This window comes from Pinus tabuliformis, chromosome 2_1 (assembly GCF_031772625.1).
Source record: "Pinus tabuliformis cultivar Carrire ecotype Pingquan chromosome 2_1, CPIR1, whole genome shotgun sequence".
Lineage (NCBI taxonomy): Eukaryota > Viridiplantae > Streptophyta > Pinopsida > Pinales > Pinaceae > Pinus > Pinus tabuliformis.
Genome location: NC_142299.1, coordinates 525,098,006 through 525,118,021, shown reverse-complemented (window position 1 = coordinate 525,118,021; position 20,016 = coordinate 525,098,006). Strand labels below are relative to the sequence as shown.

Genomic DNA, 20,016 nt, shown 5'->3' with positions numbered 1-20,016 from the left:
ATTGCAAATGTCGCTTCAATTGCCAATTTGGACCAAAGCTTATTTACAATCGGGATTTGTAGCATTTCCCATTACATTTAATATATTTTCCACTATCTTCCATTTTTCCGATGAAGCTATAGTTTTTATAACGTAAATAGCATAAATCAAGCCAAACTCTACACCCAACATCAATCCCACAAAGATTTTTAATGTTAGAAGTTACCAATTTGGAGCAGGCTATAAGGGTCCACTGTTATATCTCCCTGCATTGGAGCAGGTCATAAGGGTCCACTGTTGTATCTCCCTAGCATTGGAGCAGGATCATATATTCGGCCCGGGGTCTCGCCATACACACTAATCCATTATGGGTAAATCATAAATGGGATTATTATTCTATGTAAATGAACATTTTGCTATGTAAATGAATGTTTTATTTTATGTTTTCTTTATATTTTTTTATTTTCTCTCTCCTCGTTTCTTGAATGCGAAATTTCTATATTCCGTTTCTCGTTTTGTTCTTGTTTCTCGTTTCGTTTCCGGTTTCCCGTTTCTGGCAACATAGGGATCAGTAGCACACGCCATGGCTTCCAAAATACCAAATAAAGCAAACCTGATGTCAATATGAAGACCGGTAAGAAGATGGTGGAGGCACACCACTGCCATTATTATAAACTTTCATAATTGGTTGATCCATGAAAAGAGACAACCCCATACAAAGACGACTATAGACTGTCCGATGGATATAAATGAAATCTTGAGAAAGATGATGGGTTGCTTACAACATTAAAGGCTGATCGATAGATGCCTTGGCTCTCCCTGTCATCTGTCATATATACCCTGACCAGGTAAATTGTAAGATGGGATGCTGGCCACTGGAGCAGGACGATGTAAGTCAGAGTAAGTGGAATGGGCAAAGGAAATGGAAGAGGTAGGTTTAGGGAGCAGTGCAGAAGAATGTAGAAGGGCAAAGGCACTAGGAGGGTAAGGTTTATGAAGCAGTGAATCAGCATCAACACCAGCACCAGCAACACCACTACTAGGATGAGCCCATTTATTCTGAGAGTTAATGGCTTCTGCAGATCTTTTCCCCTCTTCCTTGGCTTTCTCAATCTGAGACTTAATGGCTTCCGCAGATCTTTTCCCCTCTTTCTTGGCTTTCTCAGACTGAGACTTAACGGATTTTGAATATCTTTTCCTCTCTTTCTTGGCTTTCTCTAACTCAGCCACTTGTTTTCAAGATCTTAGTAGACATTTGTGATTCAAGTTTGTGCTCTTCAATGCAATTAATTACAGTAGTCAACTAATTACAGTAGTCAACGATGCAATTTCTCTTGAAGCTCCAGTATTCTGCAATAAGACATGGAAGTGTTCAGAGTGTATGTCTGAAAGACAAGTTAATATTTTCATAGCTTTACACTCTGACAGAGGAACATGCCCTACACACAAGAATAAACATACCTGTGAACAAACAAAGTATGTTCCCTTTTTTGCTAATTCCGCTGACACTTTCTTTTCATCCTTCAGATTGCCTTCAACAAAGGCACAGGTGGTAATTTTTCTACAAATCCAAATTCATAGGTAAACCGTATTGCCTCAATTTGCTTTCCGCAACTACTCAATTTTTCTACAACATCTGTGAGAAACAAGACCAAACATTAGGGAATTTAGACTTCTGTGATCCATAACATTGTTAAGATAGTCTTCGGCAAAATCACATAACCAATCTTTTGTCGACGCGTTTCGAACCAACCAGTGTGGTTCATCGTCAGGACAAGTTGAAGAACCAATCTGGCTTAGCTAGATTAAATAGAGTGTGCAGAGACTCCAACAGCTATAATGCTAACAGCTAATTTGACCTAATGACCTAGTCAAACTACTAAAATAGTTAATTAATATTTCTAGAAATAGTTAAAATAGGTAAATAAAAGAATTCATTTGCTAATTTAAGTATAATATTACTATTTTAATCATAATGGTCATTATATAATATATATTCAATGATTTAATATTATTCAATTATTATATAAATAAAAGAATAATAATAAATTAATTTAAAAGTAGATATATTATTAATATTATTTCCAATATTAAGAGTATAATATTAATATTTTAATTATAATGGTCATTATATAATATATATTTTAAATGATTTATTATTATTTAATTATATTATTAAATAATAATATATTTATTTAATAATAGATATATCATTAAATAATTAAATTTTTTATTTGTTAGTTTAAAAATAGATATATTATATTAATATTTTAATTCTAGGGTCATTATATAATATATGTTAAATGATTTACTATTATTCAATTACTATTTAATTACTTAATTACATGTGCATGGTAATAAATCACTACTATTTTTTTTTTTTTTTTTATAATTAAGTTACATTAGGTAATTATGTAATGATTACTTCATGGTCCATTGGTAAGTTAATTCTTCATTATTTTAACTCTAATGGTCATTAAAATAATAAATGTTTATTAATACTCTATAACTACTAACTAATTATTAATCCCAAACAAATTGTTAAAACACTATTCTTCCTAGAGTTTTGTTATCCTAGGTAAATGCCAAAATTAAGGGTAAAGTCCAAGTTAATTCATAATAGAATAACCAATAATCTTGGTAAATCAAAGTTTATCCTTTAATGGTCAAATAATCAATATTAGTTCAATATTTTTTATTCAAAAATATTAGAGGTAACTAAGTCCTTAGGTAAATAAATTATTACTTATAGGGTTGAAAAATAGTAGTGATTTATTTTTCATACCTTGATAATTATTTCTATGATTAATTGAGTTTCCCTTTAACTAATAAGACCCCCCTTTTTTAATCCTTATAAATAATAATAATATTTACCTTTTAACATAGTTGATTTTAATATTTTTGAATAAATAAATTTTGAATAAACATCGATTATTAATAGAAACTTATCCTTAGGTTTAAAGGATAAATTATGATTGACCATAATTTTAGTTAGATTTTTAGTAATAATCTTTCAACCCTATAAGTAATAATTTATTTACCTACGGACTTAGTTACCTCTAATATTTTTGAATAAAAAATATTGAACTAATATTGATTATTTGACCATTAAAGGATAAACTTTGATTTACCAAGATTATTGGTTATTCTATTATGAATTAACTTGGACTTTACCCTTAATTTTGGCATTTACCTAGGATAACAAAACTCTAGGAAGAATAGTGTTTTAACAATTTGTTTGGGATTAATAATTAGTTAGTAGTTATAGAGTATTAATAAACATTTATTATTTTAATGACCATTAGAGTTAAAATAATGAAGAATTAACTTACCAATGGACCATGAAGTAATCATTACATAATTACCTAATGTAACTTAATTATAAAAAAAAAAAAAAAAAAAAAATAGTAGTGATTTATTACCATGCACATGTAATTAAGTAATTAAATAGTAATTGAATAATAGTAAATCATTTAATATATATTATATAATGACCCTAGAATTAAAATATTAATATAATATATCTATTTTTAAACTAACAAATAAAAAATTTAATTATTTAATGATATATCTATTATTAAATAAATATATTATTATTTAATAATATAATTAAATAATAATAAATCATTTAAAATATATATTATATAATGACCATTATAATTAAAATATTAATATTATACTCTTAATATTGGAAATAATATTAATAATATATCTACTTTTAAATTAATTTATTATTATTCTTTTATTTATATAATAATTGAATAATATTAAATCATTGAATATATATTATATAATGACCATTATGATTAAAATAGTAATATTATACTTAGCAAATGAATTCTTTTATTTACCTATTTTAACTATTTCTAGAAATATTAATTAACTATTTTAGTAGTTTGACTAGGTCATTAGGTCAAATTAGCCGTTAGCATTATAGCTGTTGGAGTCTCTGCACACTCTATTTAATCTAGCTAAGCCAGATTGGTTCTTCAACTTGTCCTGACGATGAACCACACTGGTTGGTTCGAAACGCGTCGACAAAAGATTGGTTATGTGATTTTGCCGAAGACTATCTTAACAAGACCAAACATGTATCCCAGGATCATTGGAAGATCAAAAGTAATGCAAACAACTTGAATAAATGCCATCTTGGAAAGATGACCCAACTTGGTAACCGATTTCAATATAATGTAGACCACAAGAGCAAGTTCAACATACCTTTCTACTGAAGGCACATTAAGCATAATAACCATCCGTCTGAAGAATGAAATCGTCAGCAAACTAGTATTTATACTTAAAAATAAACATCAACTTCTAAAATACTGAGCCAGCATGGAAACCCTTGCAAACAAACTCGGCATCGCACTTCACAAGGAGTAGATCCTTTAAGTTTCACTTTGGAAAACCCTACATCTGAAGATCCATAAGGCTCTGAAACCCTTAGGACAACTAAGAAAAGCATGGTCATTGGGCACCTAATCCTTTGCCGAAAGAACAAACATCTTTATGAAGAACCAAAATATCAGGAGATTAACAATCCAGTCCTCAAATTAGCATTTGTAAAGGGGGAAACTGTATAGTTCACAAATTATATTAGCATTCATTTTATCTTAGAAAATTAGATGCATAGTTTGAAAAAGGATGCCTATGCATTTTAACAACTAATCTAAAAAAATTACTAGCAGTTGCCTACAAATGCACCTGTTATGGACACAATTACATCAGAATAATTGCTCAAAAAACAAGCCAGTACAAAAACTACTCATGAATCCTTCACGGTTGCCTGCCGAGATAAGTAAATCCACCCTTAATTTCTATTCAACCCTTCACCCAATTGTCAATGTATCATATAGTTATGAAGTAGCTAATTTAAGCTACTTAAAAGTTCTGCAACACTTCAATATCTTACCAAAACCAAGTGGTTGATAAAACTAAACTAAGCTTGCTCAACATTTTCACCAGCTCTCAAGTTCTGATGGGATACTGATAGGTAAAAAGAAATTTGAAACAACTTTGAAACAAAGATTGGACAACTTATCCTATCTTATTTTATAGTTTAATTAAAATAGCATCAGTTTGGTGGGGGGCAAAATATTTGGGTGGGGTGAAGCTGTGCAAGGAATTAGCCGTCCAGGTAGATAGAAATTCTAAGTTAGCCTTTTCTTAGATATCATTACCTTTTCACCACCAATCTGGGCCTCTCAATGTGGTTTGGTTCAAAACAAATACCTTTCTTGGGCATCACCACATTTTTACTAATTGACCAGAAAGCTCAATCCAACCTTAAAGAGACAAATGTGCTTCCCTTCTACAGTGGTATCACTAAGACTACCACGAAAAGCACATATATCGAAGAGTCTGAAAATACAACATTGCTTTCTGCAATGTTAGGTTAGTACAAAAGGTAGTAATTTACAGTGGTTTTAAAACCATCCAAACTGGAACCAAAGCCAGCCGGTTTGACCAGTTCACTTGTTGGAGACCCTAAACCGTGTTGTGAACTGAGTCGGCCTATTAAATTGACTAGTTCAACTGGTTTGACCAGGGCCAAATTAGCCAATTTGACTGGTTCAAACCTATGCCGAGGGGGAGTGCCAACCCCCCATAAGCACTTTGCTCTCAAAGCACACTCGCAAAGGGAGAGTTCAGGGAGCACCCTTGGAAGCACTCTTCCAGAATGCTCCTTTTTAGAAGTGTTTTTAAGGAGTGCACTCCCATCAGGGGGTGGAGCCTCCTTCCAGTCGTTGCTCGAGAATCTCGAAAGTTGGAGCTCCCTATTGATGTAATCATTAAGAACTATATTAAAAGTGTTCGATCGTTTTTCTTCCGAAAAGGTTTCCACTTCGAAATCTCGTGTAATATATTTGATGTTGTGCATTGTTGAATGGCATTGCTGATTTATGTTTTGATATAATGCTAATGATAATCAATGCTCTGTGAAGTTAAATTTAACTGAAGGAAGTGAAACACTAATTCACCCCCCTCTCAATATTTCCAACAATTGGTATCACAGATTCCTTCAGTTTCATCCTAACAATTGGAAGGTAGATCTCAGGTGGATCAAGATGGGAAGGTCAAGGAAACATGCTGCCAAATGTTCAAAGGAATCAAAGGAAGTCTCTGGTATTGTTGTAGCCTCAAAATTTGTTACAACTAATGAACATAATCCATTTGGTCTAGCTCTTGAGTTCAATGAAACCAAATATTATATATGGGAATCCAGAATGGAAGCCTGTTTGAAAGCTCATGGATATGATGTATGGCACTTTGTTGTTTCTAGAGAGACATCTACCAACAAATCTAGAAGATGCAATACAAAAGCCATGAATGTCATTCTTAGTGCTCTGCCAGATTCTATGAAAGACAAAGTGGATGAATGCTCATCAACCAAAACGTTTCGAAGAAACTTCACAATGTCTACTCAAAGAAGTATGCAGATCAAGATGAAGATGATGATGATGATAGTGATTCAAATGAAGTAGGTGAAGAACAAGCAGTAGTAATCAACATGGAGGGAGAATTGATTAGCACCTTATGTGATCCTGACAAAGAAAAGAAGCAAAATCAAATACTCGAAGAAGAAGTTGTCCTTCTAAGACTCCACGTGGAGGAAGCAGAAAAGAAAGAAAAAATCTTATGCTAACCTTCTTAAATATTGTTTTCTCTTTACTTTTGAAGTTGCAACATGAAATTATTAATCAAAATTTTATTCAAACTCTTGTAAATCTTCTTTTATCTTCCTGTCATCATTAAAAAAAAAATTATTATGTCCACATCACCTTTTATTTCTTCATCTCTCTTTCTCTATTCTTCTATTAATTCATCATTTTCCAATTTTCCTTAGTAACTCTTTTATTGCTTTAAATTTTTTACACCATTAATGAGTCATTTATTAAGGTTGCCTCTTAACAACTTTGTCGTATATTTTTTATATATTATATTTGTTTAAATCCTCAATTTTCTATTATAATTTGAAAATTTAGGATTGGTGTGAATGAATATGAACTTCCATCAGGAATCCAAGAAACCACTTGAAAAATGAAACCAAAAATCACTATGTATATATCATTAATGTCTTTTGGTGGTTATTTTTGACTTATTCCTTCAATCAACTAGTCCTTGGTCACGAGTGCCTATTCATTTTCACGCTTGTCCCCTTGTTTGCATTTCTTCTGCTCCCACTACAGAAAACCCTAGCTCTGCCTCTTTGTGTTTCCATCAAATCCAACGTTGGCTTTATCTCTATCCATAATCATTTGTATGTCTGCAAGCAATCCTAATCTCATCAAACCTATACCTTGTCGTTTTGAGCTTTGATCTTTGTCATTCCTATTGCTTAGACTTTTTTGTTACTCTACCAAGTCTGCTATTGTCTCCATTAGGTGCCATCTCTCTCTATTTCTATGGCCTTCCTTGACCTAGATGCTCCTCACACAACTTTTATAATTTGAAAATTTAGGATTGGTGTGAATGAATATGAACTTCCATCAGGGATCCCACTTGAAAAATGAAACCATATATATATATATATATATCATTGTCTTTTGGTGGTTATTTTTGACTCATTCCTTCAATCAGCTAGTCCTTGGTCACGAGTGACTATTCATTTTCACACTTGTCCCCTTATTTTCATTTCTTCTGCTCCCGCTCCAAAAAACCCTAGCTTTGCCTCTTTGTGTTTCCATCAAATCCAACATTGGCTTTATCTCTATCCACAATCATTTGTATGTGTACAAGCAATCTTAATCTCATCAAACCTAGTATATCTTGTCGTTTTGAGCTTTAATCTTTGTCATCCCTATCGCTTAGACTTGTTTGTTACTCTACCAAGTCTACTCTTGTCTCCATTCAGTGCCATCTCTCTCTATGTTTATGGCCTTCCTTGACCTAGATGCTCCTCACAACTTGGGCGACTTGACCTTTAAGGTTCATCTCTTGTAACGAAGATGATCTATATTTTTTATTCTATCATTTCATTCCCTCATTGGGAATCCTTTATTTCTCTCACGCCCATTTCCAAACTCTAGTCCATACAGACCAAACTCTTCACCACTAGTGCAATATCATCCTTGAATCCTTACTTCTCTTGCTATAATAAACCCTTTGCAACTCATTCAATGCATCTCCCTTCTCATCATGTCACTTGGATAGGTTTTCGATGTTATCTTTTCTTTTGGGGAGTGTGGTTTATGACCACCTTGTAGCTCCTCTCCATCACATATGTCTATGACATTGGAAGAATAATATTCCATCAAGATCTTCAGTGCCTTTTTTATTTTTGTAGAAGTATTGAGTAAGCTATTTGGATTTTCCAATTTCATCAAGACTTCACCTCATCTTCATCACATTGCATTAGCGCATTCATTGTTCAGTCTGTTCTGAGAATTTGTATTGTTATCAACCCTTCAGTTTTTAGCAGTGGAAGTCAATGAATTTTTCTTCAACGAAGGAGATGGATTACAACAATCAGGCATGAGATCAAGACTAATCAAGATTCTCAATAGGTCATTGATTCATCCTTAGGCTAGTTTTTATCTTCAACATACCTTGACTAGCCTTTTACATTTTAATATATTTATTTTAAGTTCATTATTATACCTGTTGCAGGCAATGTATAATTCATGAGTTTTTTCATTAACTACATATTAATTTAATTGACATAAATTACAACACCCAATTGTTTGGTGACAGAATACAGGCATAACAATTTAACTCCAAATAATGCAGGTCAACACTGGTACCTCTGGTTTTCAGTGTGCACACTTAAGCATTTCTATTAATTGTTATATTTTTCTACCTGTTACAGGTTGTTTATTTATTTATTATCAGTTGTTATAGTATTTTTGGAGCAGTTTTTCAGCTTTATATGAGACTGAGGTTTGCAGGTTATCTGCCCTTTCTTAGCTTGAGTATCGCAGCCTCACTTTGTTCTTACAGTTCCATTTCCAGTATTTTTTGGAAAGTTAGCAATCTAGCTAACCATGAAAAAAAACTTTAACCAAATTTACTTATACTTCAACTTTAATTTTTAATTTTAATTATTATTTAATAATATTTTTCTCACACTTGATTCGTTGACATCTCATTTTCGAATGATGAAGTATGTGTCGATCGTACTACTGCAATGACGCCAAATGTGTTAATGCTTTGCAGAAGACAAACACTTTGTGGATGGGGTAATCATCTTCACCGGTCTCTTATGTCATTGTCAAATTAAACGTTTACATCTATATATTGGCATAGGGTAAGAAACAAGTTAAACTAAACCATAATTGACTGGCAAGGTATTTAATAGGGCTCATCAATTATTGAACTTAATAATTCTTGTATTTTAATTGTAGAATGGCACCCCTTTCATAAAGGGTATGTTGCAAATCAATTCACATATATAAATCAATAATTTTGTATTTTAATTGTAGCATGACACCCCTTTCATAAAGGGTACGTTGCAAATCAATTCACATATATAAATCAATAATTTTGTAGAATTTTTATGGTTAAAATATTATTTTTGTTATATGTACAATATTATATCTTTAAAATGATAATTTAATTCATTAATTTCATTTATTTAAATGGTTTGATAACATTATTTTTTATCACTTTTTAATTTAATAATCAGTATGAAAAATCACTATGCAAAAAAATCTAGTCCATATTCCAATAAATTTAGATCTTTCTCGAAACAAAGTATTTCAACCCAACCATAGCTCGGTGTAGTGGGGTTTTTATCCTCTCAAAGAAGGAACCTGTAATTGTATTATGGAATGGAAGGGATGACTTTTTTTCCTTAATTATTTTTTTAATAAATCTTTTTAAGTTTGTTTAGCACATTTAGTTTTTGTTCTTAACTATGTAGTAAGTAAATCCATTTTTTATTTATAACTTTTCTAGAAGTTTACATGAAAAATTGTTTTATGAAAATATTATGTTATGAATCTTTTTAGGTAATTATTGATTTTATAATAATTTTTAGTATAAAAATATATTTTAACTCAACTTAATTGAAAAGCATCAAATCAAATTAGAAAATAAAATCATAAAAATTCAAAAACAAATATTCAAACTACTCATATAATTTACACATTATATTCAAAGAGATAAAGATTAAAGGGTTTCTTACTTATAAATATAATTTAATTTTCATAAAAAGTTTAAAAACCAAATGTTTAAATTGTTCATATAATTTCACATGATATTTGAAGAAATAAAGATTATCATAAATCCATTTTAAATCTGGATTTACCAAGCTCTTATTATTATCATTTTTATTTTCATTTTTAACTTTTACGTAATTCATTAAAAAAAATGGACATGTATTATATATAATGATTAAACACTTCGTATCTTCATTTTTTAACATTTATAAAAACATTTTTTCAAATTTAATTATTAAATTAATATTTTTTATTTTAATATTTTTTATTTTAATAATTTTACATTAAATTTAAATATAAGATAATTATAAATTAAATGTATACACACACACACACACATATGTAATCAATCTTCAAAAATCCATCATCCACCTATCAAATTGCAACTTTACTATATTTAAACTAAGCGGCAGGTACTAGCTACTATGTAGCACTTGTTGCAATCATAGTGGGTAAATAATGGTCGCCCTTCGTTTTTCATAATCCAATGTTACCAGTCCTTTTGAGACATTGAATTGTCAAGGTAATGACCAACCCTACTTTTAATTTATGATTAAATCAACTTGACCTCAATTCTTGTTTATATTCTACCATATGCTACAAGGTTATGCTTTCATTTGATGATGTAAATAGGCCTGCAATCATACTTCAAAGATTCCATAAATTGTGAACTTCAAACAAACTTTAGGAATTGAGTAATGCCAGGAATCATTTCTATGGTGTATTGGTGTGCTAAAGAGGCATCAAATGCACCCTAAATCATTATATAAATACTTGCAAACCAAAAGATAAGAGGGCCAACCTTAAAAATATTCATTAAATAAGTCAACCCACCTTTTCACAAAACTCAAGTATTCCACCAATGTCAACCTCACAGATATCCTACAAAAAATATGGGTTCAAACTCAGGATGGTTCCTAGATGTCTACTTGTGTTCACCATAAATTTTTCAGACTTCTCTTTCATTGTATGGAGCAAGTATACAAATCCCTAATTGTCCATTTACAGTGAAGCCATTTAGAGCGATGTTTGTTATTAACATGCCACTCATTGTAAAATTATAGTTATTTTCCATTGCTATCTTTTGTATGTTTAAGAGTGTGTCGACACCCTTCATTTGATGAGTTATTAGGGTACTATATACTCTAATACACTCCACTATCAACAATGCAATCACAACTAATAAATCCATTCTCACAAATGTTTGAACCTATTTACAAGATTCACAAGACAATATCAAGTTTCTTCAACTTGAGCCTCAGCACCAACGTAATTAAGTACAACAAAAGAGTCAACATTATAAACTAGTTCTTGTTCAAAATAACTCTCTTTTTTAGTTTGCGAAAATATATTTTCAGCAACGAACACATGATCAAATCAGTTATGTCAATTTATGAGCAAATTCAAATGAAGATGGAGATTGTCAAAAACAAGTTTTGCCTATGTTTCCCAAGCCCATCATCAAAACTTAGGAAAAAGTCATCAAAAACAAAAAAAGAACTGATATTGGATATGAAAAAAAAAATGTTCTTTCATATTCCAAACTACTAAAAAGAAATCCAATTTTTAGAGTGCTAAGTTCCTTAAAGAAATCTCATCTTCACTTGCTACACATCCACATCGATTCTCAATTGTCATCATTCCCATTGAGTTGGTCTCATGAAAGATTAATGTTTTGATCTTAACCCTTGTCAACATTGTGAAAATCATATGTATCATTCAAACATATGTTCCAGTCACAAAAACCTATAGAAGAAAAGATTCACCTTGAATGGATCAATTCTTGGGAATGATCTTCAACATTCAAGAAAATATATTGATCATACTATAAAATTCATTCTCAAGTATTCACACATATTGCAGTGGCAAGATTTCCATCTTCTCACATTGTATTTGATAAGGGGGGAATTGATAGTCAACAACTAGTTTCAATGTCATATCAACCCAATCTAAGCCAACAATTAGAGTCAACAAAAGCCCCAATCTAAGTTGCAGTCAAAGACAGAATCATGTTCCATGAGTAGCATTTTGTTTTTCCTCCTTAAACCACCAATTAATGGAAGACTTGCCATTATTTCTATATTACAATTTGTGGTCATATTGAAACTACCATATCATCATTTTGTGGTAATTTTTGAACCATCATTAGAGAGCACTTCCATTTCGCAAAAAGACATCAACTTGTATCCAGATTCAAAATTGTCACGAGAACTACTTTGAGCCAAGTTCTAGAGTGGGTAATCAACCTTAAACTACCACCTTCTACTACCTATTTGGTTTCCTTGAACCATCATATTCAGAGAGCGCATTTAGTGATTGGTTGTTATTCACCTTCATATTTCAACTTTGTTCTCAGAATCTCATATGCCCCTTCAAATTAGGGGGGAATGTTGGTGTGAGGGAATATGATCTATCATCGAGAATCCAAGAGACCAGTTGAAAGATGATATTAAGGGTTAAAAAATTATATGTATGTGTATCATTTAATAATATGTATCATTCACCTTATCATTAATCTCATTCAATTTCGTGTAGTCTTCTAACAAATTCAAGTTTAATTTTATTTGTCTTCTCAATTTTGTATCCTTGATTCATTTTTTTAGAAGAGTTTGTCAAATTTTCCATATAGAATAACATATAACATCTTTATCGAGACTATTCTACCACTTCAAAGTTTCACCTCGAAAATAACAAATTATTGACCAAAGCTTCAAATTTGTTTATTTTATCATCCTCAAGTCCAAGGGACTTTATTTCATAATTATATTCATCTCCACTAAAATTAGATATTGCCATTGATTTTTAATTAAACCTTAACCCAAACTTTTACAACCTCAATGTATTATCAATAATGTTTGTGAATATAATGATGATCATTTGTTTAATATATTTTCCTATATTCTCTTTCCAATCTTTTTTGGATCACTTCACTCAAACATCCCAATAAAAAGTAAAGATAAACATTTTAAAACATGAATTTAAAAAAAATTGAGGTCTAAAATGGGCCTCCTAATGAAATTATAAAATAATAGTGGAAATAATAAAATAATATTAGATTATTCAAATTTAGAGGGAAAAAAGAAAAACCTATTTTTTGAACTCGTATTTTCAACATATCTCTCTATGGGTTTACTCAAATTTTGAACAAGAGGACTTGTTGGATGCAGAATTTGATTCCTCATCCAATGAGTGCCCATGTTTCATACCTTCAATGGACCCTGCGATACAAAAAATGATAAATACATGAAAAACGTTATTGCAATCACATTTTTTCATGTATTTCTCATTTTTCATATAGCAAGGTCCATCGAAAGTATGCAACATGTGTACTCCTTGGATGAGGAATTAAATTTTGCATCCAATGAGTACTCTCACTCGAAATTTGAGTAAACCCTTATGAAGATAAGTTGAAAATACAAGTCGAAAAAAGTAGTTTTATTTTTTTTATTATTTTTTAATCTTTCTACCTTTTTACCCCAAAAATGGTGAATCATCCAACATGGTTGACATCATCATCTTGAATCCTATTGGTTCTTATAAAGCTTATTTTAGTTGTACATTTTTCTTAGGAGGCCCATTTTAGACCTCAAAAGTCCTCTAATGCTATCTTGTTGTCCAACCTTTGTCTCTATATATTTACCATCCTAGATCCATCTTAACCCCAGATCTATCAAGCTCCAAGAGGGATAAAATGTGTTGAAATGAAAACCCCTTTTAAAGTGAAAAGAGATTTGATACCTCTTGGTGCTTGATAGGTCCATGGTTAAGATGTATTTAGGATGGTTTTTATATACACAAACCATATCTAGGTTGGATCCATCTCTCACTCTTTCCCTCTTTCTCTTCCCTCCCTCTCTACTCTATCCATCTCTCTCTCCTTCTCTCTCATAAGTCCTCTCTCTCTTCCTTGCTCTCTCTCCATATCTCTCCCTCTCCCACACATCTCTCTCTACCCTCCAACTTTGTCACTATCTCCCTCCCTCTCTCCATCTTCTCTCTCCCCCTCCCTCTCCCCTCCATATCCATGTATCCATCTTTCTCTTACCTTTCTCTCCCTCCATCTCTCACCTCTCCTCTCTATCCTCCCTCCTATCCTCTCTCCCTCTCTACCTTATCACTTTGTCTTGCTACCTCTATCTCTCTATTTCCTTGTTCTTCCCTCCCCCTCTCTCCCCCTCCAACTCCATCTTTATCTCACTCCCTCTCTCCTCTCCTCTCCCTCCCCTCCTCTCTCTCTTCATTCCTCTCCCTCCCCTCCTCTCTCTCTTCATTCCTCTCCCTCCCTCTCTCTTACACCCCCCTCTCACTCTCCCCTACACATCACTCTCTCTCTCTCCCCTCCCTCCAACCCCCTCCCCTCGCTCTCTCTCTCTCTCCATAGATGGATAATTTTCACTCTCTGTAATCAATGATATATGTAATGTCTAAAATGTTTTACAATTTAATTGTTTATTGTGAAATGAGTTATGGTTTTTCAGCATGTAGTATCAATAAGCCATGGTATTGGCCCATGGTATTGTACCAAAACCTATTTACAAAGTTAATAATATCCATGGTAAAGTGGAGGTGGATATCCATGGTTAAGAAACTTGTTATATTGCAGGTTTCTTTTAAATATTAATTTTTTATGTGCTTATTCATTAAATTTAAATATGGTTATGGAATCATTATTAGTACATGCCAAGGAAAAACTCTAACAATCAATTTGTTTGTTGATCACTATTAGTTTAGCATTGACTAGTGAAAATTATAACGTTTAATCTTGAAAAATAAATATATATTTTTCAATATTATTGGATCATAACTTGAAGGCCTTATTGCAATATTTGCATAATATAATTCCATGTGGATAATTGGCTTACATATTTTATGCCATAATTTATGGATATGATTACAATATTCATGCATGATTTTTAGATATTTGTGTTGTGATTTTTTATTCTTAATATCAAAATCAACATCAAACTCAAGATCTTTAGTGTCCTCAACCCATTATGATGTTGGATCAATATCGTCTAACACAATGGGATCTAGATCAGGTCTTTTATTCACCATTTGGTTGCACCTTATTCAAAAATTGAAATAACAAAGAATAACTATTTGAACTATGGAGAATAGAACCGAGTCACAGGTGATAGAAAAAACCACAAAGAATAACAATGTGAACCATAAAAATAGATTTGGGCTACTATGTATTGTTGAGCCCCTCAGAGTATATGAGACTGAGTCTTAGAGTATTACTATAAAAGTAATGCCACAATAATGTGATGTCACTTATGCATAGATCGATGCCACTGGTGTCACTATGAATAGAGAAAGCCACTAAGTGATGTCAATGAACCAAATGCAAGCCTTATAAACCATGTGAGCATCAGAATATAAAATGCATGCCATAAGATATGCCAACGAACCAAATGCGAACCTTATAAACCACGCGATCCACAAGATATAAAATGTGTGCCATAGGAAATGCCAAAGAACCAAATATGAACCTTATAAACCACACAAGCCACATAATATAAAATGTGTGCACATACTATGTGATACGATGCCATTGTAATGTGAACCATAGAGTTATAGTAGTAGTGATCAGTGTTAGCAAGACCAGACCAAACCGGTCTGAATCGATTGGTCTGACTGTTTTGAGGCAAAAGTTGGTTTGAACTGATGATTTGAACCGTTTTTTGTTGGTTCGGACCGATGATTTGAACAACTTTTTATCAGTTCTATAATGAAACCAGCCATTTCAGTACTAAACCAGCCATTTTCACTGAACCAACCAATTCGATATTGGTTCACTAAAGCCTAATAGAACGCAATAAGTGGTCTATCTTTCTTTTTTTATTTCAATTTGTCTTGGATGGGCACTACCCCACAATAGGTGCTTAATATTCAAGCCTATGGCCCTACTATTGCCATGCAATTCATGGTAATGTTAAATTCTTAAAGTAAAATTCTCTTTTATCTTTCATTTTCATCCTTTTACTTACTTGAATTTTTAACATTACCATGAAATGACTCTATATGTTTGAGAGTGGTTCCGGCCTCATTGGATTTCATATGGAGAATGTATAATTTTAGATCTCACTTAAAATCTAGCAGACTTAACAGTTTTTTAGGATTTCAGGATCGGGGGATTGCAATGTTTCCATTGGATTTTTTCATGTATGAGGGTATCGAACTAGCATTCAATAAAGAGCACCCATCCCTCTATGTACCTTGATGTTAGTGGCATTGTTTCTTTAACTCTTCTTCCATGATCCTACTAAAAATGTGCCCATCACTGAAACAAAATCTTGAATTGACATGCTAAGTATTTTTATCTTATTTTAATGCTTGGAGGGCAATATTGATGATGGAAATCCCAATATAGGCAAATAATTTGATGATATGTAGGTATTTGTTGTAGCATGGTTTTTTTTTATGTTACAGGCCATCTAGGTCTTGTTTTTTGATGTATTTTTAGTTCAACTATGAATTGCACTCGGTGTTATTTTGGTTATGTGCACCATTACATACTCTACAAATGAGACATTTTGCTTATATGTGTATAAATGGTTTGGATTCATATGGATGCACATGAATATATGTGGTTTTCTTGAAATTTTGAATTTTTATTTGTTTTTGGTTGACTAGTTTTTAGTCTGTTTTTGTTACCGGTTTTCGTTCGGTTTTGACCAGTTCTCGGCCTAGGGGGTCTACCAGTTTGATGACCTGTCTGATTCTAATAACAATGGTGGTGATACCATTGTGTTAATATTGAACCTCAGATGATGCAATGTGGATCATTGTAATTAACGAGCCATCGAACAAATGTGAGCCATAGAACATTGTAATGATATGACACATAGAATATAATGAAATACAAGCCATACGTGTATCGCGCCTTAGAATGTAACAACTCAAATCAAATATGAACCATAAAATATAATGAAATATGAGCCACAGGTGTATCGAGGGTCAGAATAATATGAATTATGTGAACCACATAGTATAAATATGTGAGTCTTTTTCCTCATTTGATAATCTATCACAAGGATTCTCTTTATATACAATTTGGCGAGGAAAATAGATCCATAAAAATTGGATCCGACTTAAACTATTTGGAGGGAAAACCCAAATTCAATTTCTCCATAAATATATTTTCTAAATAATTTCTTTATCAAATAAATAATAATAATTTTCCCTTTTATCTAAATGAATTTTCTTTTTGAACAATATGAGTCCTCTTTAGGGAATGATAGGCTTTCCTTTGGGGAAGTTGGGTTTTCCATGGGGTAGTTGGGTTTCCCTTTGGGAAAATTCATCCCGAAGCTACCCAAATTTCAACAAAATATTGAGCTTTAATCTAAGCTCTTCTAAGGGAAATTTCATAGGTAATATGGTGTATTTAGTTTAGGACTATTGCGGGTTGTTCCAGGACGTGTTACAGGCATCTTTGAGGCTAGTTTGGACCTTGTTGAGGATGTGTTAATTTTAGATAACAATTGTATGTTTTATGCTTTAGCACAATTTAGTTCAATGTTTCTTATTAGCCCAATGACAATTTCCAATTATCTTCAATAGAAATCACATAACTTATACACATTGACAGTAAATGAAGATAGAAAATAAAAACATATGTAGAAGACAAGCCAAGACAAGAGGACACAAGATGTCGGGGATGCCAGGGACAAACCCCAATGTGGGGAACCCTTTGATAAAATCTTCTTATTATTCTTCAATAGTTTAGCAGAGAGAGAGAGTACAAATATCATAAATACATGCCCAAAACAAATCTGCAAAATCAGCAGTTAATGCAACCCTAACCAGAAAGTCAATAGTGGTCAAAGATGACCCAAAACGTCCTCCAATCAGCTTGGTCAACAACAGAAGAATGTGGCCTCCAAAGATGGTCAAATTCAACCCAAAACAAGCTCGGTCAACCCAATCAAAGTTTGTTGTAATTTTGTGGTAAATCTAGAAAGTCAATGCAAAAGTCAACTTGGTCAAACAATCACCTCAAAATTCGTGCCAAAGAATGCGGCCTGTAGAAATCAAAATTATGTCCCAAAAATAGAAGTTAATGCTGGTCAAATACTGCTAGTCAATGCATTCCCTAGTCCTGAGATTTTTGGCCTCCGAAACTAGTCCATAAATTTTCCTGCCTTCCACACGTGCGAAGAAGAGAGCCTCCAAGTTGTACGAACCGATCAAGAGAGGAGAGAGAAGATGATGTGATGAGATGGGTAATGTCCAAATGAGTGAAGGGTCACTCCTATTTATACAATTCATTGAGGTGAGGAGACACATCTATTGGGCTTCATGAGCCTACATTTGACTAAGGTCGGCCTTGATAATTTTACCATGAGAAAGAATAAATTCAAAATTCCATTTCTGCTTGTCAGAATGAGATGATATCTATATCAAAATTGTACCTCTTGAAAAGACTTAGAACCCAATGCAATAATCATCTCCATCATTTGAGTTGTCCTAAGTTGGAATTTGGCCCTAGTTTCCAATTTTAACACTCCTCAACTAGGGAGAATTCCACTTGCCAATCCATCATCATGCCAATCTGTCATCTTGTACCATCCCTACCATCACTATCATGTACTGCTCTATGTTGCTCTGTTGAACCATGAAGAAATTGTTGGGTTGTGTTATATTCTTTCCACGTAGTTAATAGGGGGTTTGAAGGGCACCCGTAACCCCACTTTATGGGGTCCGGGGCAGCGCCCCCGAAAATTTTGGTTTTGGACCATATGTTAGGTTGGGCGGACCCACCTATGGTTTTATGCATGATTTTCGCACATGTTTTTTGGACACAATGGTTTTCGGTCCATGGTATTGGACGCGATGGTTTTCGGTCCATGGTATTGGATGCTTCGGCATGTATAAATATGTATTGTAACATTGAAAGGAATATAATGAAAAATCAAGCTGGTAGTCCCGGTTTTGGGATCCAGGGAAAAATCTCTGTGCATATGTGTTTTATGGGTTATGCTCTCCCATTGTTTATTTTCTTTGTTTAAGAATTCGTATGCAGGTAATTTCTGTACAGGGTTAAAACCTACATTTGGTATCAGAGTTGTTTTGGCTTCAAGGGGACGCCTTTGTTGCTGAGGGGTTTCGCTCGGGCCTGTAGTAGACCCTGTTCAGTGGGAGATCTGCGAGATCGATTTTGGTGGTGAAAGAAGATGGCGAGCAGTGGAAGGATAGAGATTGAGAAGTTCAATGGTCAGAATTTTGAGTTGTGGAAACTCAAGATGGAGGATCTGTTGGTGGATAAAGATCAGTGGATTGCGGTAGATCCGGGTACTAAACCATCAGGAGTGACCGATGAAGAATGGAAGAAGTTGGATCGGAAGGCAAAGTGCACAATATGATTGTGTGTCTCGGATTCAGTATTGCTGAATGTATCAGGGGAAGCTACGACAAAGACTTTGTGGGTCAAGTTAGGGACTTTGTACCAATCTAAGTCTCTGGTGAATAAACTGTTCCTGCGGAAAAAGCTGTATAACCTGAGGATGAAAGATGGAGACTCGGTGACAGAGCATCTGAATGCGTTTAATACTGTGGTAAGTCAGTTATTATCTGTTGATATTAAAATTTCAGATGAAGATAAGTGCATCAGTCTGTTGTGTTCTCTACCAGATTTGTGGGATAGTCTGGTTATTGCAATAGGTAGCAATGCAACTGCTTTGCAGTTTGATGAAATAGTCTCAGCCTTGCTGATGGAGGAGATGAGACGGAAAAATATGGAAAACTAGAATGGTGATGCCTTGTCTGTACGAGGACGGTCCCAAAACAGAAACAAAAATAAGTCATCGAGTGGGAGATCTAAATCTCCAGGAAAGCCTACAAAGGTGGTGTGCTAGAAATGCGGAAAGGAAGGGCA

The 20,016-nt window shown here is 33.1% G+C and overlaps 1 pseudogene; it reads right to left on the bottom strand.

Moving 5' to 3' along the window:
* Positions 1 to 550: 550 nt before the first annotated feature.
* Positions 551 to 20,016, bottom strand: part of LOC149201261 (FRIGIDA-like protein 1) — a 124,391-nt pseudogene continuing 104,925 nt past the window's right edge.